We start from the raw sequence: 22,406 nt of genomic DNA, 5'->3' as shown, positions 1-22,406 counted from the left end.
TATCTCGTCTGACTTTTATTCACATGGTTCTGAGGATGAGGCTGAGGACCTCACAGGTTGAGGTCCTCTCTATTAAGTCCATCAGATTCATTTTCTTTTAATGTTCCTATAGAGAACCATGTATTTAAAGGAAAAGAGAGACTGTGTTCTTTTCTGCTTTAAATAATGAATTTCAAAGATACATTCAGACGTTCTTCCTCCTCAGTAAATGTTCAGTCATCTTGGTTTATTTGTTTGTCCTTTATTTAGACAAATTTAAACTGGCCCGATACAGCCAGCAGTAAATGTGTATTGTTTGGCCTGAGCACGGTTTCAACAAGTTGTCAATATTTATAAGTCCAGAAATCTGGAGATTTCACATAACATCTGGCTCCTTTAAGAAAATCAAAAGGTGTGAGGCCAGGGGCTCACAGGACGACACTCTGGGGCTCAGTCGCCCCCACTCTCTGTCCCCCAAGGTCTGGGGGTGCATCCTACTCACCAAGGTTCCCTGCCTAGCTGCCCACCCCCCGCCATGCCTTTGCCTTAGAACTTTGTATGTTTGGCTTTCACTTTTCCAATAATAAATGGGGTGAAACATATTGACACACAAATCTGCACATTTAGGAGTTGTAGTGAGGAGGCTACACGCCCACACGTCCAAGCAAGCACGCTGTCCTTCAGTAGGTGAATGGGTAAATACACTGTGGTCCGTTTATTACATTACTCACTGCAAAAGAGTGTCGAGCTACCAAACCACGAGAAGACATGAGGTGGGGGGGAACCTGGAATGCATATGATGCAGTGAAAGAAGCCAACCCATCGAGGCGACATGTCATTTGATTCCAACTCTCTGGCGTTCTGGAAAAGGCAATGCAATGGAGACAGTAAAAGGGTTGGTGGGAGCCGAGGGTTGGGGGCACGGCAGGGATGAACGGCTGGAGCTCAGGGAACTTTTAAGGCAGTGAAATGCCCTGTAAGACACTGTGATGGTGGATACACGGCATCATGCAGGTATCTAAGCCCACAGAATAAGCCACACTGAGAAAGAACCCAACGTCAACTGCAGACTCTGGGTAATCATGATGTGTCACCTGCAGAACCTCGACTGTGACGTAGGTGCCACCCTGGCGGGGGATGCTGACCATATGGGAGGCTCTGTGTGGGGACAGAGGGTGCATGGAAATCTCTATGCCTTCCTCTCAATTTTGATTTGAACCTAAAATGGCCCTGAAAAAAAATAAAGCCTCTAAAAAGCAACAATAACATGACCATCCTAAAATGGTTGTGGGTGAGAATATGCAAAGTGTAAAAAGGGAGCAGTCATTTTTCATTCCCACCGTCTGAAATCACCATTGGGTTTTTCTCGTCCTCTTGTTGTGGGCGCGGTTCCACTGGCACCTCCTCTCCTGAGGTTGGTTGAAAGTGCTAACTTCTTCCTGGTGTTAATTATTAATGTGACCTGTTCGTGTCCCAGTTATCCGGCTAACCATTAATATCTGTTTACTCATTGATGACCTTTGCAATTTCGTACCTCTCTCCTGGCTGTAAATGTCAACCTTTCTTTCTGTGTTCTTTCTTTTCTTTTTCTTTTCCATATGCACAATGTTTCCCTCATATCTAGTGCCTACCTGAAGCAACTCCATGTAGTAAAATAATATCAGGCCACACAAAGGTAATCTTTATGAGTTTGGAAAGGACGACAAACACTATTATTACAGAGGATTAAGACACAGAACTTTCTGTTTTAAAACGAGCAAGAAATGGATGTGAATGGCCAATGCAAGCGCTCTTGGGGAAAGGAGACAAAATTTGACCCCTCCCCCTGCCCACAAAATGTTTTTTCTTCTGTGTATGGGGAGAAAATGCCAGGAATTGACTCTGAACCAGTCCTGGTAAATGAAATCCAATTTTCCTTTTTCGATAATGCCATTGTTAAGCATTTGCACATCCAGGCAAGCCTGCAGGATTTCTCTCTGGTTACCCAGTCAGTCTACATTCACGCCAAGACTCGCGAGATGTCGCCGTCCACCCCCCCTGGATGGCTGAGGCTGAGATTAAGCAACGCAGCTGGATTAGGGTTGCCGCCCTTGACCTCCCTTCCATCCGTGCCTGGAGTCTGTGTAGACCTGACTTGTCTTGATTGCATTTACCTCATTGGAACAGACAATGGCAGCCCAAGAAGTGTCTTCACCCTCAAATAATTCAAATAATAAAAAAAGGGAAGACAAGCTTTTTTTTTTTTTTTTTTTTTTTAAGAAAGGAAGCCCAGGACAGTCTTGCAGGTGGTGGCTGCTCAGAAAACCAACACAGCCCCTTTTACTGTTCCTTGCTCCATGAACACAGCAGCAGAGGGCCCACTGAAATATTATTACCTTTGCATAACAACACAATTTGAACGTCGCGGGGCACTTCTTTATTGAACTGATTTAAAATATTAATATCATCTTGGCCATAAATAACTGTGACGGCCTTTGTAGAGATTATAGTTCTGAGTTATGCCTCGGGTGTACAGTTACATTTTCTCGTCCATGGAGTCTTAACTTCAGTAAAATTAGGTTTTTTTTTAGCTACGGCCCTGAACACTTGCTGTGACTGTCGCTTCGTATTGAATTTATCATACGGAGTTTACGGCGGAAGCCTGGGGAGCCGTGTCACGGATGACTGTATTCAGAATCGTTGAGGGTCGGGAGGGGGGCTGGGCGAAGATAAGAATTCTAGACCCTGCCCTTTGTAGCGGGGGGCCATTTATTCGACCCCAGTGGCCATCGTGGAGAGGGGTTTGGCGTAGATTACGTAAGCCTTTCCTGCGAGCCTGTCTCTGTGTTGGAGGGCTTTGCTGTACTTTCTGCACTCAGATGCCTCGCAGGTTTTCTCGGCTCAGTAACCACTCAGCTTGTCTGGCCCAGTGAGCTCTGTAATAGGTAGATATACAGGCGACACGTGGGGGGTTCTGACTCAGTTACATCCTCTAGAGCCCTCGAAGGGACAAGCAGGCTCAATCGTCCTGCCGGCAACACAAGGCAGACTTTCCAAGGGAACACAGGGACCGGCTTTTACGCTAAGTTGACAATGACAAGACTGGAAGGCAAGCTTAGTATTGCAACTTCATGTGCGAGGCCAGTGCATGCAGGGAGGAGTATGGCCAGAACGCACGTATCATTTTCTTTGCACACCGAGCGTCCGTGAGGGACCCGTGAAATGACAGGGAGTACGGCAGCTGAGCTGGTTCCGGATCCCACGGACTGTGTCTGTTTTGCTCTGGGAAGGGAGGAGAGTGTTGTTTTCCCAAGCCTGCTACGCGGTGCTGTGTCTTTTTCCCTCGGATGGGCTAAGCACCCATTTCTCTACAACCTCCGGATTTGGGACGTCGGGTATTCCTTGTAGCTTACAGATCTCTATCTGGGTACCAAAATGCAAGCTTTGAACTCTGCCAATCTGAATCTCACATTGGCATTTCCTCTTCACGTCACGTGGTCAATGTGCTTCACCGACACGTGGAAAATTTCCTTTGCACGCCTTCTTCCAGGCAGCCCTGGAAATTTGGGTTTATGGAACGGGCTGGCAGTGCGGAGCTGTCTTGGTGTCCCCATGGCTGGCTTGGTCCCTGGCCCAGGGCGATGCAAGGCAGGCATTTGGCCAGAACTCTCCAGTGAAGTGTGGGAGCGGTGGCCGTGGCGGGAGTGTGCTCGGGCCCAGGACAGGTGGGAGGGGTCAGAGGAGTGTCCCAGCTCACCTCCCACCGGGAGGTAGAGGTTCGTGTCCTTTGTCAGGACTCAGGGCTGTTAACTTCTGCAGAAAACCTGCCCTCCTTCCCATCCTGCCCTGGCTTGCCCCCGGGCCCTGTGGGACACTGGGATTATCCTGTTTGTAACACTGAGTTACCCTGAAAGATCCCTGTGACTCTTCTCTGGCTGGGCCAGGATGCCTAGATGGGGGGGCCCCGCCGCCAGCACCCGGCACAGCATCTGCCACGCAGATACTCAATAAAAGCAGCCCTGTGTCTGGGTGCCGAGAAGGCCCCAGTGTCCACGCCCCGGTGTCCGGGCCTTGAGGTCCAGCGGGAGAAGAGTGACTGGAGGAGACAATCGCAGGCCTAATCGGGACTGGCCAGTGGGGTGATGATGGCGACGATAATGGGCTAATAATAATAAAAATACTTCCTAATTACCAAACAGTCACTTAATGGTTCCAACTGCGGAGCGAGTTGGTTTCTTTATCTTGATTTTACAGATGAGAAAGCAGGTTTGCAAGGTGAGGTCATGTAGACAGGGTTAGTTTGGAAATGGGAGAGCCGGAGGGAAAGAACCGGCATCCCGGGCTGCCTCTGCTTTATCTGGATAAAGACAATATGTCCGTCACCAGAATACAGGTCGGAATGAGGCACAGAGCTGTGATGTCTAAGGAGAGGCTCCTAAATGACAAAGAGGCAGGCCAGTCGGCTCGGGTCTTGCCACTGTTCCCATCCGGTGGCCTTCAGTGGGTCTTGTATTTTCAGTCTCGGTGCTGGGATTTTGTTTGGCCTAGGCACCATTTCATTCTTAACATTTTACCATAAATAGGTGGCCCCTTTTAATATTTCTACCTGTACTGCAGCCCTGGCTTTACCACGCCCCAGCTGTGTGATGTGCGACAGGTTGCCTGACTTCTCTGAGCCTCCGATTCCTTGTTTGTGCATGTGGGGAGACAGGGCTGCCTTGGGGAGCCACTGTTCTAATACTTGTGAGGACCCCAGAACAGTGCTTGGCATAGCCTCGGTGGTGGCCCGTGTTGGCTCTCAGGGGTGATGGTGTTTCTCCGTCCCCATGTCCTGGGTTGTCACTGTCCCAGCCTGCAAAACTCCCATCCTCCTGGCAGGCCTTACCTCCTTCCAGAGCTGGGGCTTTGGGGAAACAAAAGCCAGGTGTCTGGGCTTTGGCCTCTTAACACAAACCTCCCCCGAGGCAGGGGCCCAGAGAGCAGGCCAGCGCAGAGATAAAAACACAAATTAATATATCAGTGACTTATCCTGCCAGGCTGAAGTGCTCTCTAATCAGGAAGACAGGGAAAGCTGGGGAGGATGCCAGCAAAGAATGTGGGGGAGGGAGGTGGAGCCGTGGAGGCTGGAGCCAGAAGGGGAGCACACCCGCCGGAGCCTTCAAAGTCTGAACTTTTCCCCTGAGATGTCCCTGGGTGTGTGGGGAGCTCTGGCTACCGCTGCCTGGGGGTGACAGGTGGGAGAGGGATGACAGAAGGAGACAGAATGGGGGAAGCTAAGGAGAAAAAGGGGGCAGGGGCAGAAAAGCAGGTAATGATGGATAATTGAGGGAAGACGTTAGTGTGAGCTCCCCACCTGCTGGGTATCGCTTGTGCCCAGACGGGACACCCCTGGCCTTGGACAGTGCTTGCAGCATTACACCCTCCTTCTGCAGTGGACATGCTTACGATCATCCCCATTTTAAAGATGAGAACACCGAGGGAACAGAGGCTGAGCGGGCATTGCCAATTTCCCACCTCCAGGAAGTGATGGAGACAGGGCTTCGGCCATAGAATTCGGGCTGCACCCGCCCCTTTCTGGAGACCCACTCACAAGTCCATGCTGGGATGCAACAGTGGAGCCGGAAATTCACTGCTGCTCGGGTGGCAGAATGTGGGGGGATAAGCAAAGACCCATCAGAATGAGATGAAATGAAGAATATAAAGGAGAATGCAGTTCTACTCTCAGGACTTCAGTATGGAGAAAGCTTTCTTTTTATAAAAGATTTTATTTATTTATTTTTAGAGAGAGGGGAAAGAAAGGAGAAAGAGAGGGAGAGAAACATCAATGTGTGGCCGCCTCTCACGTGCCCCCTATTGGGGACCTGCCCCGCAACCCAGGCATGTGTCCTGACTGGGAATCGAACCAGCGACCTCTAGGTTCACAGGCCGGCACTCCATCCACTGAGCCACCCCAACCAGGGCTGAACAAAGCTTTCAAACAGAAGGAATAAGCCTGATCTTCTTTCATCTGAGGAAGAGCCTGTACAAACACGGTCTCACTGGCTCCCCAAAATAGTCTGTGAAATTATGGCCATTTTACAGATGTGGAGACTGAGGCTTGGATAAAATAAATGGAGGGGCCAAGTGAATAGGGCTGAACACAGATCCATTGCTTCTACATCCAATGCTAATAGGATGGTAGACAAGGTCGGTGGCCCAAGCACTGCACTCAGGGGCTGGCCAGAGAAGGGGGGTAAAGCAATATCTTTGCCCCCATGCCGGCTGGTGGGCTCACTCAGGAAAAACGCATGTTGACGGTCAAGTATAAGGCATTGTACAGATGGGGAGGGAATGGGGATTCTCAGCTTAAGCATTTGAATTGACAGAAGAGGAGAGAGAGCTGCGATTCAGGACAGGAATCCCAGAGGAGAGAACAACGGCGCAAAAACAGTGCGAAGTTATGAAGGAAGGGGAAGTGAAGAAAGGACTTAAAGTGGTGTCCGGGCATAGAATGCTTGCCACGCAATTGGGAGAGGAAAAGACGGGAAAAGCAAGTAGGAAATGACAAGGGAGGAAAGTGGAGGGGAAAGCGAACACGCCGGCGATTTGGGAGTCGTCCGCAGAAGCCAGCAGCATTGCCTGGAATTGGCACAAACCAGATCGCTGTGTAAGGGCGTGGAAAACTGAGGAAGCACCTGCGGAAAGAAGGTTGTGGGAGAAGTCAGAGCCGCACCCAGACCCGGGAACTCAGGCAGACCGACGGACACACGGACGTGAGGGCGGTGAGACAAGAACATACTCTCAGTAAATTTCAGCCAAAATAAAAGGAAAAAAAAAGAGAACGAGAAAGGGAAGGACAAAACAAAACAAAACAAAACAAAACAAAACAAAATCAGTGTCTTTTTAGGAGTTGCTAGAGTCGTAATAAAAATGGTGAAGCGTTAACTCTTAGGCCAGTATTTCCTGATCCCATCTAATAATAGCCTCTCCTCTTTTTCACTTTGAAGAGCCATCTTCACTATCTTATGGAGCTATCATTTTATTTACTTTACTATCTTATGGAGCTATAATTTTATAAGACCCAGCCTTAAGGTGGGTCTTTTGGGCCCCTAAATCCTACCCTTTCAAATTACAGTACGCTTTGAGTTTTGAATGGTGGCTTAGAATTATTCCCATTAAAATATATACATTTTTCAATTGGTTGCTTCCTCATACACGCCCCAGCTGGGGATCACGTCCACAACCCGGGCACGTGCCCTGACTGGGAATCAAACCGGTGATCACTTGCTTTGTGGGATGACACCCAGCCCACTGAGCCATGCCGGCCAGGGCGGTCTCCCTATCCTTGCTGCTTTCCCCATAACCACCCACGTGAGGCCTCTCCTAAGGTCTCAGCTGGAAATCCAGGCTTGTTAGAATCTTCCCTATAGGAATCCCAGGATTCTGGACGCTGGCTTTCAAGACTCTTCCAGGAACAAATATTTGGGGGCAGCATTTTGACTGCCCATGTGATCTTTCTTGCCTACTCCCTCGGTTCGTAGTTTCCATTTAGAAAGCCAAATTTTCCAGCTCGTTGAGCTCCAAACAGTGGAAGCCCGGTTGTGTTCCTGCTACTCTCACCGGCATTGCCTGACAGCAACAGGATCACCCTGCGGATTGTTCGCTGCAAGGCCCTTGAAAGCGACAGTTAATCCACAGATTAGGCGGCATATTTTGGGGACTTTTGCAAACTTTCATCGCGCTCATGTGGGCTTCTGAGGTTTTTAACAGAGGCCAGCGTGTTGTGTGTCAGATGGTAGCGAACCATCGTGTGAGAAATGTGTGATAACCTGCTGGTGAGGTTGAGAAGGTTGAGAATTCAGCCATGATCCGACTCCTTCTTTTTTGAAGGGCTTCTGCAGAGTATAATCTCCTGGAAGAGGCTCAAAGCCGGCATTCAAAATCTTAATGATTCTACAAGGTAAGAGTCTAAGCTCATGGTGCAAATTCCATGGTTTTCCACAAGTGACTTGGCTGGAGGCATCTCACTGGGGATGCTCTGTGCCTTTCATTGTATGTTGATGACAAACCACAGCACTGGGATTTAAACAGTGTAGAAATTCAAGTTGGCCTCTTGCCATGAAGTTGGCTTCTGTCATCAAATACATCTCTGTCTTCTAGACCCAACGGCTATGTCCAAGGTGTCTCTGTGGGAAAGTGCCAGAGAGGGTTCTTCAGGGTCCAAACACCAGCATTAAAGGAACATAAAAGTTAACACTCAGTGGCCCTGGCTGGTGTAGCTCAGTGGATCAGTGGCTTGAGCGAGGGCCTGCGAACCAAAGAATCAAGATTCGATTCCCAGTCAGGGCACATGCCTGGGTTGCAGGCCAGTTCCCAGTGGGGGACACACGAGAGGCAACCATACAATGATATTTCTCTTCTTCTCTCCTTCCCTTCCCCTCTAAAGATAAGTAAATAAAAATCTTTTTTTTTTTAAAGTGAACACTCAATGGTCCCCAGGCAGTGGGAAATAATAGTGCCTATGCATGATACGCTCACAGTAGCTGGTTTCAGACTGGGCGTCACTTTTACCTGCCCCTCCCACTTTATAGGACAGTTTTATTTTGAGGAAAATGAAAATTTACTATGCAAAAATTTAAATATGGAAGTTGAAAGAATCAGTGAACACCCACACACCTACATCCAGATTCCACAAGGAACACGTCACTCTGTTTGCCTGATCCTGCATCTGGCCCCTGTCCATCCCTCTCTCCTATCATCCAATCCTGTCGCTTTTTGGTGCATTCCAAAATAACTAGCAGGCTCTTACTCTTAAACATTTCAGCACGTAGGTCATTAACTAGAGTTCACGCTTTGCTTAGAGGATTTTTTTTTTGAGGCAGATACAGTGTCAGGTAGACATTGTCAGCGTACCTACCTTCTGGCTTATTTTGGCAAATGTGTACAACTGATATGACGCAAATGATTGCCAAGATCTGGGATATTCCCATCACCCCTGAGAGCTCCCTCGTGCTCATCCCAGCCAATCTCCATGTACCCTGTGCTCCCATAGGCGACCATTACTTGAATTTCTTTTTTATTACCATGGATTAGTGTGGCCTGTTTTAGATTTTCAGATACATACAATGACATTGCAAAAAGTGCTTTGGGTAAGGCTTTATCACACAGCATCATGGTTTGGAGATTCATCTATGCTGTTGTGCATCTGGGTAGTTTTTCCTTTTCATTGCTGAATCCTATTCTGTTGTATGAGCACATCTGCTGCTGGGCACTGTTTTAGGAGGGACAAGATGTGTGGTGCCCGAGCAATTCTCGAGAAGAGTTTCTAGGATGACGAGAGGTTGGCGGAGGGAGGGGACTCGCGAGGTACTGACCATTAAAACAAAGCACGTTCAGGGAAGAATAGGAGAACTACCTTCAGATATTTCCAGTAGGGGTTAGCAAACATTTTTAGTGATGGGCCATGTAGTAAATGTGTTAGGCTTTGCTGAGCTAAATGATCTTTGTGGCAATTACTTAATTCTGACCTTGCAGTAGGTCAGCGGTTTGCAACAGGTGCGCCGCAAGAATGTGTAAAACACGCACTACCTGACTGTTGAGACAGGGGCACTGACCTCTCTTCCCTTAGGGGGTCAAATAAAAAAAATGACAAGGGACAACCTAACAATAGCCAGGCAGTGTGAATGAATCAAAATTATGCCTCTTTTTTTTGTGTGTGCGCAGAGGATTTTAGCAACTCATTTGTGTGCGTCACTCAATGAATGAGGTTGAAAATCCCTTCAGTGGAGCGAAAGCAGCCAAAGACAAACCTAAAGAAGGTGGGGCTGTGTGCCAATAAACCTTTATTGGTGGACACTGAGATTTGAATTTTATATGATTTTTATTTGTCACACAGGATTGTTCTTACTTGGAGTTTTCTTCCACCTGCTGAAAATTTGCAATCCATTCTTAGCTCACAGCCGATGCAAAAATGAGCCATAGATTGCCTACCTCTGATACAAAGAACTTTCAGATCGAAGAAGGGGTAATAATTATTCTATCTAGGGTTAGAGGGTGGCAGGAAGACTAAAGGCAGCAGAGTTTGCTCAGAAAACTGAAGACCTTTCTATTAAGTAGGGTGGAAATAGACTCTCTGTCCCCACCTTCTCTCTTTCTGCTGTCCCCTCTGGTAGCATAGAGTTAAAGGGACCAGCTCTGGAGCTAGTCTGTTTAGTTAATTCGCTCTGGGACCTCCTGCAACTTACTTAACCCCTTCCTGTTTTTACTGATCCATGCATAAAATTAGAGGCATTGTAAGGATTCCATAAGTTACTGTATGAAAGAGTACTAACAACAGCGCTGATTGACAGTCAGTGCCCGGTATGTACATCCTATAGTGTCTGGAAGTGGGGAGTGTCTGGAAGTGTTTGTCGCCAGCATTAGAGCTATGATCATTATTATTGCTGGTCTTATTGCTGAGAGGCTGCAGGAGTAAGTGTGAGCCTGGGTGGAAGGAATTCCTGCTTTCCGCGGTTGGCTGAACTAATAGATGCTTTCTTGTTCTAACTAACAATCAGTGTTCTCTTCAATGTAGCAGCACCTGTGGCCTCAACCCTGAGACTCAATTATTGTTGAAACCCAAGGAGAAACAGCCCAGGATTTTAGGCGTTAATGTTAGCTGGCCTACACAACAAGCTAAAAGGGCATTCTGTGATTACTTGATCTCTCCTGATCTTGGATCTTGGACTTACCTCGCAGGGTACCTTATTAACTATATGGCCTTACCTAGGTGCTGTCTGGGAGTAATACCACTTTAATTTCTTCTCCACCTGGGCATGTGGGAGGAGGAACCTTGCTTGGTAATGGGAAATGGGTCCCATCAAAAGCATGAAGCAAAGACATGATTGTTCCCATGAGCTATATTTACCTATCCGGCAATGCTGAATGACCAGAGAGCGGAACCGTGGGGTCTGGGTGTCACGGTGTCACGGGTCCTTGTGGAACTATACCCCCAGCCAATCGTGATCGTTGCTGCTGTCAAGATGGACTACCAGACCTCTATGGGCACCTCGTCATCCCCCTGTTACGACTCTTGTCCTGAATTGTTGTCACTGTTTACTTGGTCCCTGACACTTGTGTTCCCTAGTTTGTTTATCTTGACTGGTGTCTGATTACTTCCCCCTGTTTTTCTCTGCTAGCTGGCTGGAATGATGGCCCCTCTGTCCAAGAGTGGCCAACACAATAGGAGGTCGCAAAAGGCCACTAGAAGACCCTGAAAGACTATTTATGGCAACATCTTCATTTTCTCAATGAGGAAACTGAGTCTCGTGAAAGCCTCATGGCTTCCAGTCCAGTGCTATTTTTTATTCCACTGTGTTAATCTTTGTGTCTAAGCAGCATCTGACATAGGGGTCCTGCGGTGGGCCAGAAGAACATGAGCCCCACATTCATGGCTGAAATGTAGAATTTTGCCATTATTTCCACACCAAAATAGGCCATAACTGGAATACTCTTCTCTATTATACTGAACACCCTCAGATAACATTAATTAATATTAAATATTAAAACCTAATCTATTTTTTTAAAACCCTGTTTGGCGATGCCAGTACAGGTACTGGGATCTCGAAATGTGGCACTGGTCTTGGGCTTTCTGTCACCCTGAAGAGCTTTGCTGATGGGAAAGGGAAGCCATAGGCGTTCAGTGGATATGGGCGTGTGACTGGGCCGTGACAGAGAGAAGAGCTGGGGCAGGCACATGGACAGGGACAAACAATGTCGAGACACGCCTCAATGGACATTAGATGATGCGTTGAAAAAGGTGGAGTCAATATAAAAGGGAAGAAAGAACAACAGGAAGCAAGAAGTGCCAGGTAGTTGGGGGGAAGAGGGGTGACGGGCCATAGCACGCCCCAAAAAGTCAAGGTGAAAGGCAAATACAAAACTGCCAGCCTCTGATAACAATAGAAATAGGGGTATCGCCACGATGCCCCTGACTTGCACACCACTTAATAAAAGGTCTCCAACCGTCTCAGCGTGTGTTGAACTTGAACGGACTCTTACAATCGTCCCCCTGGACCCAGAGGTGGTTTATAGCACAGGGAGTTCCAAGGGCTGGGCATAAAGGATGTCACAAGACTTATATTCATTTTAGGAGCAAAGATTATTGGCTCCTAGCTGGCTGTCTGAACTTCGGGGATTTAGTAACTATTGCTCCGAACTCGAATGGATTCTGCTTTTTATAGTAGCACGCACGATGGCACACTGACATGAACTAAATTGATGATTGACCCCGATTCCTTTTCAGAAAATACTAGCTCTGTGAAATTGGAAACCGATCTGACCCCCTTGTAGAAGATGTCTATGCTAATGACTTACTTGTTAAAAAAAAAAGCCAGCTTTTTGAGGTGACTAGAGAATGTGGCCAGTCAAACCAGCGAACGGGATAAAATTTGTTTATTGCAGCAGAGGTTCAGGGATCACACGCGTCCATCAGAGGTACTTGGTGCAGGGTCACTGAAGGGTCTTTGAGAGACAGCCAATGAGAGTTCTGTTTTTCCTTTCAAAGTCCCATCTGTTCCCCTGCACCCTTTTCAAGACCCCCCTTAAGTGGACATATAGATCATGAGGGCCAAGGCAAGGAAAAACCAAAAGAAAAGCAAAGAAAGTAAGGAAAAAAAAAAAAGGAAAGACTTAGAACAATGGTATTTTTTTTCATCCGACCGTCCCGTGCATTTTAAATACCCATCATGACCAGCAGAAAAACGAAGCCAAGAGTCTGATTAGACATTCTGGGAAGCCCGATACTATTCCATGTTGTCCCTGAGTCTGACTCAGCCAGCAAGAGTGACAGGATGGGATACAACTATTGATCTCCTACCAAGAAAGAAAGATGGCCTCGAAGTCGCAGTAAAAATATTTGTTTAGAGTGGGGGGGTGTGGGATCAAGACTTTCTGGTATTTACAGCGGAAAAAACAAAAGCATGGGGCCTAATTCTGGGGAGAGGAATGCATGGTGAATTGGCTCGGCGTGTCTCGAGCAACCTGAATTCAGAGGCCACATTTTTTCCTAAGAAGCAAGTGGGAACTTGAAAAGTATGTAGCATGTCCTGAAAAGAGAGCAGTGAACTTTGCCCAGGTCTGCAGCCAGCGCTGTAATCTGAACCGTCAGAAATCTCAGGGCTGGTGGAATTTCCACCCCTCCTTCCTTTTTAATCCCTGGACGCTCAGTGACTTCAGAAAGCACCTTGGTTTTAGGAGGCCCCCTTCGGAGAGAAACCTGTTCTTTAAGTATCTCTGATGTCCTTAAGGAAGCACCCAAACCAAAATCAAAACATGAAATCCAGCTGCATGATAATCATATTTAACCTCGTTTTATACATCTGGAGGAATGTAGAAAGAGGTGTTGTTTTTTGTTTTTTTGAGAGGGGCACAGTCATTATAAAGCTAGCCTTCCTAATTTTTGAGATTTTCCATGTAGAGATGACCACGGGTTAGGACAATTTCCCTGATATCATTGGGGATTTAAAAAAAAACAAACACCGACTGCCCCAGCATTCAAGGTGCTTTGCTGTATGAATCTTTTCACAGCAGCAAGTTACTGGGTAACTTGAGCTGTGTTCGTTCCTGAAATTCTTTCACATAATTGAAGATTAATTTGATTCCCTAGATTGTGGAGGGTTGTTGACAGTGGGGGGCTGGGGTGGGTGGAAATAGATTATTCAAATCACAAAGAAGTGGGTGTGTCCTAAGTGACTGTTCCATTACCGCTCAGAAATTGTTTGCCTTCCTGCGTGTTCATCCGCCGGATCGGGCCAGGAGGGAGGTGAGGGCCCTGCCAGCGTTCAGAAAGCAGGTGAACCTCAGAGGAACCGAAATATTTTGTCAAGAGAGTTCTATGTATTGGTGGCGACTCCAGGATCCATTAACACCGAAACCAGCCAGCTCCCCTGCTCCGGCTTTCTCAAGTGTCTAATGTAAACAATATGAAAGTCAATAGTGAGGGACATTCCAAGATAGTAGGAGCACGATTGATTTATTGATGGCTGCACAATGGGAGGTTATCTTTCGTTAATTGACTCAGTAAATAAGCCTCTAGGCTGCAGGGGCTGGGTGGGGAGAAGTACCTGGTGGGGGAAAAGGTGAGGCACCTGGATTATAATTTTTTCAGCTCCCAGCCTGTCACAGTCAGTTCGAATACCATACTGGCTGTGAAGCTCAAGCATATGCAGCCATGTTAATTCTGCCTAGAAGTCAGCATTGGTCCCCCTCCGTGGGGGGAGACTCAAAGGTTGTGCGTTCTTACCAAGCACTATACATGTTATTCAAGTTTGGCTTCAGGAGGGTTTGGGGGGTGTGGATAGAGACATAGAGAGAGAGAGAGAAAGGGGGGGACACAAGCAACAGCTACCCACAGGCTTGCCTAGAAATCTAGAAGCAGTGGGCAAGATCTTGCACTGTGCGTGATACCTGTCACCTCTAAGCACTGAATGATTGAACGTTGGGGACAACACCCCGCTCCCCATTGACAGTGGGCTATGGACACTTCTCCAAAAAAGCTACTCTGATCTGGTAGCTCCTCCAGGGAGGAAAGAGGGAGAGAAAAGCAACCACCACAAGCCCTTTGTAAGTTCAGGCCATTTCCCAGCATTCTCTCCACCGAGGCGGGATCTCCTGGATGCAGAGGTCACACGTTGAACTTGTCTGCATGCGGTCATTTCCGCACTTTTAAATTTTCACCAGAGATGGTTTACAAATGAGAATTCTCATCGTTTCTTCTTTCCATTTCCAAGAGCACTTAAGAGACATTTCCTTTCTAGCTGGCTTTCTTGTTTTCTCCTTAAGGCCATTATTATGGTTATTTAAAAAAGCTTTTATTTATTTTTAGAGAGAGGAGGAGGGAAAGAGAAAGAGGGGGAAAGAAACATCAATGTGTGGTTGCCTCATGTGCCCCCTACTGGGGGCCTGGCCTGAAACACAGGCATGTGCCCCAACTGGGAATCGAACTGACAACCCCCGGTTCTCAGACTTGCACTCTATTCACTGAGCCATGCCAGCCAGGGCCATCATCATCATTATTATTATTATTTGGAAACTCTCTAACCCCCGACTTCCTTCTCTCTCTCCCCTCTGCCAGCTCACTCCCAATCTTTTTGGCTACCCCCTCTGCTCTCTGAAGGAGAGTCCTGTACCTAAATCAAATAGGAACCCACACCTGCAGCAACTGGGGTTCCCTCTCCCCCTAGGAACCCACCCTTGCTGCCCCTGCCACCGTCCCCCAGACCTCTCCACTGCTGAGCATCACCCCATCTCATCCCCCATTATCTTTGGCCCCAACACATGGAGTCCACTTTACATCTCAGCTTTCATTTGTCTTATCCACTTACATCCTCAAGTCTTACAGGTGCTGCTCCTTTTATTTATAGTTCATGTGCTATAAGCTTAGCCTCGCAAGAAGAAAGGAAAAAAAAAAAACCTGGCCCAGGGTAACTGCCCCATTCATGTCTGTATACTGATGGAGCGAGTGTCTACTACTGTGCTTTTCTTCATGCTAATCACCTCCATCATGTTATTGCAGAGCCCAGAACGCCAATTATATGATTGCAGTTACTATCACTAACTGTCTCCCGAATCACGTTATCAGCTCGTCTTTCCCAGACACCCACCGTTCATTCATTTCTGTGTTTCCACCAAACTCTGAAACATCTCATGCTCCATCCAAACTGTTGCTCAGTTTTCCTAAACTCTTGGTATACCTCTTCCTCTGTACCTCACTCATCCTCCTTCCCTCAACTGTCTTTCCAAGTTCAAGATTTGCCTGGTTCTTCAGGTCCCACTGGAATGCCACCTGCTTCTCTGTGGAGCTATGTTGGGGTCTGTCTGCCTGGGCTGGATGTGCATTCAGCGTGTTTCATAGATATTTCTATTCTTGATTTATTTTCTCCTGGGAGAAGGTAAACACTTGCGAGGAATCAGCTAAATCTTACATTTCCCCCCCTGTGGCTGACTCTCAGTGCCTTATAAATGGTAAGTACGTAGAACACCAGCATTGAGTGACGCTGATTTTTATTGCTTTCTTATCATGGCAATATTTTTTTCTTTTTTCTTTTGATTATGTGTTGTTGTTCAGCATGGTGCACGTGTCTCTGTACATGTGTGTGGTGTGTGCTTTCACCATTGGCTAGCCCTCAATATTGAAATATACATTGGTTGACCATTATTTTACCTTTTTAAATTTTAAAATACGTTTGTTGATTTGAGAGAGAGGAGATGAGAGAGAGAGATATCAGTTAGTGCTTGTACGTACCCCGCAACCAGGGATTGAACCCTCAACCTAGGTATGTGCTGTGAAGGGGACTTGAACACCTAACTTTTTGGTATATGGGACGATGCTCCAACCAACTGAGCCATCTGGCCAGGGCTTGACCATTATTTTAAAGCCATCTTCTGAATGAACCAAAGTAAATCAAGAAAAGCTCACTTCGAGTTTACCCACTCATACTCCCTCCCTGCCTCGTCTGGGAATTAGTGGCGCTTAAGGTCCCCGGCACCCACAGCTGCCTGCAGTTTGAGATGCCAGCTTCAGCACCGGGTGGCCACTTTTCAGAAGCCTGTGGTCACTCGGGAAACAAAGGCACTCCTGTTTCTGCTGCTCGATCACAGTGAAGACATCAGATTAATAGAATCTTTACATTCTTGAATAATGTTGGCAGAAGAGTTTGTGTTCACGATAACACAGGGAAATGCTTCCTGAGCCATAAAGCTCACCCAAGAAATGAGAGAGAGAGAATATGAATTGTGTGTGCTGGTAGATTTTTGCAGAATGGTCTGTGTCCTTTGCGGTGTGTTCTGGCTTTGGGAGCCCTCAATGAGTCACTGCAGAGAGGAATTTCCTGGGCGAGGGATCCCCTTTGTCAAAGGGACCGGGCTTTGGGAGGAGGAGGGGCCATGGAGATGAGGGAGGGGCCCCTTTCAGTTCAAACTCTCGGGTTCACTCAATGTAATGTGGTTGCTAATGGGATTTAACCACAATACTTACTCTAACCTTGTCACCAAAAAGGTGCCCTGTGTGCCTCTTTTTTTCAGCACTGCCTGTCTGGTCACTGTGCAGAAGTCTGTTCTCCCAGTTTTCTAAGTGGTAATCCTAGAATTATCTTGGCTCAGAAATAAATGAAGAACATGTGTTCCGGACTCCAGTTTCCCCACAGGGGCTGTGGCAGAAACAAGGATGAAGTCCCAGGACCCAGAACCTCTCCAGCAGCGGACCACGCGTCAACCGCCGAACATTCTCTTGGAGAAGGCTCTCGGCCTTTCTCTTTCCCACAGTGTGAGATCAAGTATAGGGAGGGAGGCAAAAGCAAAGCAATGGAGCTTCTTCAAAGGTTTGCCAGTCGGGAAAGACGGGGCTATATTTAGTTCCCTGACGGTCTGTCCAGGAAGCTAAAGCCACCAGGCAATGAAGTGGTAAATGGTGAGTGTGGGTAGGGGTGTTTTCAGGAGGAGGGCAGATTGGGGGAAGTGACGGTGTAGGCCTTAGAAGAGAGTGTGATTGGGCAAAAATCTTTCATAACAGTTGTATAGTAGCGTGTGGCTCAAGCGGCCTACCTGCTGCACGTTGCAAAGGTGTATTCTGAGCGCTGTAGAGAGGACTCGAAAGACTCTCAGCTAATCGCTTATATCCTGCTCCCCACGTCCCCTGAATATACTAACAATATCAGTAAACCATCTGCTATTTACTGAGTGACTACTACAGACCGACACAATGGCACACGTTAACGCCAGGTCACACAGCTGCTAAGTGGTGGAGATCGATGGGAATCTAGTTTTCCTTCCGACTCCGCCTTCAAGGGATTCTCTGTCCTGCCTCCTATACTATTCCCTGCAGCACTGGCATTTCATGGTTTTACATTCATGTAGGAGAGCACTGCAGTCTTCCTGGAGACAGGCACGAAACACACACACACACACACACACACACACACACACTATAAGTATAATCTATGTTGAAATCTACATTTTAAGTGGAGTTGGTATCCTTAAAAAAAAGGAATAATGAGAGACTCTCATTTGCATTTTAATTTACATTTAGATGTCCTGGAATTGTAACTAGTACTCTTGTTTAAAAAAAAAATCCCTTTTCATTCTTTTATTGATGGTGATTCCTGGAGATTTTGCATGGCTTTTGCTGCTAGATTTAGGATCCCAGGGGCGGGACAGAGAACAGAGGGGTAGACACAGGCCAGGAAAGGAAGCTGCAGGGCAGACCTGAGCTGTACCTGGTTGGCTTAGCAGTGGCTTCTTCCCTTCGGTATGGCAAACCCAAGGCCTGCTCAGCTCGGCAGCTTCGAATTCAAACCTTGGGCAAAGTAGGTAGGATATATAGTCAATAATTCCAAATGGAAATTGTGCATTTACAGGGTCACACAAGGAATAACTCGACTCATTCTTAGACTTGAGTTTCCAAATCGCAGGGCATGTTCATCCTAGGTGATTTTCCTTTTTCACATTTATCTTCTTGCTGAGGGGGGGGGGTGAGAAGCGAGGGCTACATTCGGGAAGGCAACCCGCAAATTTGGAAGAGTCGTTCACGTTCTTTCATAAACAAACGGCCTGTGAATCAGACGTCTATTTCCTTGAATGACACGGTTGTTAGCGTGATGCCTTGTGGGAAGGGTTATTTGGAAAACCGAATTTAGAAATAAACATTTCGGTGTGGAGGTTCTTCTCAAAGCAGACACGGGAAGCCTTTCCATCTTTTGAAACCTCTTTGGGCCTAGGAGGGCAAAATTACCCATCAGGCCCCGGGGAGCTCTGAAATCCCCTGGGTCTCTACTGGCCACACTTCCTTCCCTTGCTGGGCTCCCTCCTTGAGGGATGGGAGTGAAATGGTCAAGAAGCCAGCTGTTGAACCCAGATGTGCTTGTAGATATAATAAGGAATCATTCTTCCTCCAAGATCAAAGAGAAGGAGTTGTTCAGTCTGTTCCAGTTTGAAGCAGATGAAGACAAAAAAAAAAAAAATAGGAAGCATCAAAAATGGTGGTAGACGTACAAGTCCAGGCTCCTAATAGAGACCTGGAAGCTACTCTCAGGGGGTTGGGCCCGGTGCCACTCACCTGGGATGACTTAATTACAGGGAGTTCGTGACAATCTGTGAAGGGGAGAGACAAGCTCCAAGCTCCAAGAGGCGGCAATCGCAAATCGACTGGCTTCAGAATAGTCCACAAGATCCTCCCCCTAGAAATTTGCCTTCCTAATTATGTTTTGATTAGCTCAATATTAAAAATTAGTTGGCTTCCCCAGGGCATCTCTGCAGTTAAACTGCAGAGGGAGTTGGATGAGGAGTGAGGCCCATTGGAATACGTAGGATGAAACATTTTCTGTGCTAATGTAGCACCAAAAATCCGCAGTTAGTTTCATTTTAAAGGAAAGCCCGATTCAGGGCACTTTGCCCGAAATGCTATAAACGTGTATAATTACATACATGCGATTATTTGTACTTAAGTGTGTGTGTTTTTACCTTAAGAATGTTATGTCCTCAAGGTAAAAAGCAAGTTACGTTGCATAAACAGATGCTCCTGCTTAGGAAGGGCCTCACTCTGTAGCAATAGGTTAGATTTGAAATGCTAGAGTGAAGGGTGGCTTGGGAATCTTGGATGCTTCAACTTACAGTTGTTTTCATGGGGCTCTTGGCCAAGCTTCCTCCTTTCTTTCTCTAGGTTTAAATTATTTCACATTCTAATATTCCTTAGGTATATACACACTGAAGAGTAGACACACTCCTGAAGTTCATGGCTCTGAAACAACTTCAAGTCCAAAAGGAGCCTGCAGATCGAATTCAAACAAAATGACAGACAGAACGTCGACATGAACAATGGTGGTGTAACATGATGGATGATGGACGGCTAACTTTCGGTCGCAACTGGTGGCCTTAATGTTTCACCAACTGGAATGAGGAAGATTGATTTGAGCATGCGTATCTTGCCGTGGGATGTATACAGTGATTCTTCTAGCATTTTCCCCTAGTTAAGCTGCTGCCAAGCTTTGGTCCACACAGCATACTAGAGGTTCAGTTGACTGTCTCTTGGCATAAATGTATGATTTACCTGTTGGGGGGATCCAGGTGTTGTGGGGCCTGGGTAGTGTTCGATTTGGGCGGCTTTCTTTCGTGAAAGTACAATACAAACAGATGCCTCCCGCAGTCCCCCTTGAAAGGGACCTATGCACATGAGAACTCTTGAAGCTCAAGTTTAATTACCTTCATGCTAAATCCACCTGTTTTCATGTATCAAGTCCTTCTCGATTGTTTTTCCCTTGTGGTTGATCAAGCAGTATGATCGGGCAGCATTCACGAGTGGCTTTTTCATTTTATTTTAAGAAGATCAGCTTTAAATGGCATATTTGTGCCTTTAAGATCCTTCTCAAAAACGAAATTAAACATTACTATTGACAACACAGGGACTGTTGGGAAAGATATTCCTATTAAATCCTTTTCCCCTTACAAATTCCTCAGAGGAGAGATGATGCCGAGGCGAAGTTTTAGGGTCCTGCTGTACTTGGCTGTGATTGGCTTATAGCGGTCAATATTTGGGAGGGAAATACAGAGGGGAGCAGTTCGCTGGAATAACTTTTCCCAGCCTGTCTGAATTGTTGGAGCTTTGCGCACAGCCCCTGTGAGTTTCCAACCCCTGGGCCCCATATCTTGTCCTGTCCCTGGCCTCATGTCAAGGTGGACAGAACCTGTAGGGCTAAAGTGAATCTCAGGCTAGATCATCTGGGAGGGCCAGAGGGATAAACGGAATCCAGACACCACCATTCATTTCAGGGACAAAGGTGGTGATCAGATAGGTCATGAGTCAGAGCCTAGGAGTCATCAAACAGAAGTCACGGGGGTACAGAAGGGTCAGGCTAGCAACAGAAATCAGGGTCAGGAAGAACTCACAGCCAAGACCTCGCTGGCACGGTGGGGTGGATATTAACATCATGGTCAAGCAAGTCTCAGGCTTTGGCAGGGCGGTCTCCCTGCCGTCCTTGCCTGGTAGGACTCGTGTCTACAGACTGTTTTGGGGCCCATCAGTGCTGGGTCTGCAAGCCTTGTAGAGGACAGGGAGTAGGTGTGGCTCTTTTAGTCGAGGGAAATTCTGGAATCGCTTTGACTAGAGTCGGAGAACAAGATGAGGCCTCCCCCAGCCCCGAGGGCTCTTCCTTCTAAGACAGGAGGGTTTTCTGAGAAGCCTTCAGGTGAGAGCCTGCAGGGCCCTGTACTGAGCACACGCATTCTGATGAGCTTGGTTCCCAGAAAATGCGCATGTGGGAAAGCTTTGGGGCTTGCCATTTAAAAAAAAATCCTAACTTTCTATTTCTCTACCTTATGGGGTTACTATCAAGTTCAAGTGAGATTACACATGTACATAAAAGAGCTTTGTACTTGGTGAGGAGCCACCTGTAGCAGGTGTTGTAACCCTATTTCTTTCCCGGGAAGGTGCTGATTTGTGTCACCCTTGATAATTACACTATTTTTAAGTGTGACCATTTTGCCTGATAAACACTTTTTTTTTTCCTGTTTCCTTTCTGCTTCGTTTTCTTTCTGGTTGTTTTTTTTTGTCTCTTTTCTAGCTGGTGAAAAATGATTTCATTGGAAATTGGATATCAGAACAATATTTTTAGAGATGGAAGGGTTTCTCTGGTTTCAAAGAGAACTTTTTTCTTTTGGTTTTAATTTCAGAGACGTTGGAGTTACTAAATAAACCTCTTTATCTAATCCACTAGGCCTTTCGTTCAATGCACCCAACTCATGCCTAGGTAGAATATGCATGCCTAGTCACCTGAGGTCTTATCAGTGATAATAAAGAGAAAGAATTAGTCACTCTTTCATGGTAAAGGACCAGCAGTAGGCCCATTCCTTTTGCTTCTCCCGAAATACTTGGGGCATCTGGAAGTGTGTGAAGTGAACAGGTCGTTCTGTTCAACAGGAGCAGGGTTCCTCCCATGATCCCCACTTTGCCAGAATCTGAGTGTCATAAACATGCTTGCCGGCGGGATTAAATTAGCCTACGGGCATCGTCCAAGCATGACAGCAAAGGGACCTGATGCGGCAGGCCACCTCAGGTTGGCGTCTTTTCTCCACCCGATCCTCTACCATCCAGGTCTGGGGGGCCAGTCTGGCTGCTTTTGAGGAGGCAGGAGGTGTAAGACCTCGCTGAGGGCGTGGGGAGGCCTCCAAGAGAATGTGCTCATTCCCGCTTGCCATGAAGAGCCAGCAAAGGATGAGAACATCCAGGAAAAAGCTTTCTGTTCTGTTTTTTTCTTCTCCTCCAAGATGTTTCAAACACTAACTTAGTTTCTGTTTACCTTCCCTGCCCACCCCTCCCAAGCTCTCCAGCTACGCCTTTCTTTGAAAACCTTTGGAATCCCTCCTGTGATGATCAGCTCCTCTGGAGAGGAGTCGGGTTTGCTCAGGGACATCACTGAATAAAGATGAGTTTGTATTTTAAG

At 46.9% G+C, this 22,406-nt stretch overlaps 1 long non-coding RNA gene across 1 annotated transcript in view; it reads left to right on the top strand.

Moving 5' to 3' along the window:
• Positions 1 to 21,491, top strand: part of LOC119049133 (uncharacterized) — a 124,471-nt gene extending 102,980 nt beyond the window's left edge. Inside the window, exons 10-11 of the long non-coding RNA XR_008390408.1 lie at positions 16,999 to 17,383; positions 19,664 to 21,491. This is a non-coding gene — a long non-coding RNA (uncharacterized LOC119049133). The remainder of the gene's footprint in view (positions 1 to 16,998; positions 17,384 to 19,663) is intronic.
• The last annotated feature ends 915 nt before the right edge of the window (positions 21,492 to 22,406 follow it).

This window comes from Artibeus jamaicensis, unplaced genomic scaffold (assembly GCF_021234435.1).
Source record: "Artibeus jamaicensis isolate MK-2021 breed Jamaican fruit bat unplaced genomic scaffold, CSHL_Jam_final scaffold_612, whole genome shotgun sequence".
In the NCBI taxonomy this organism is placed as follows: domain Eukaryota; kingdom Metazoa; phylum Chordata; class Mammalia; order Chiroptera; family Phyllostomidae; genus Artibeus; species Artibeus jamaicensis.
This window is presented reverse-complemented; position numbering and strand designations above follow the sequence as displayed.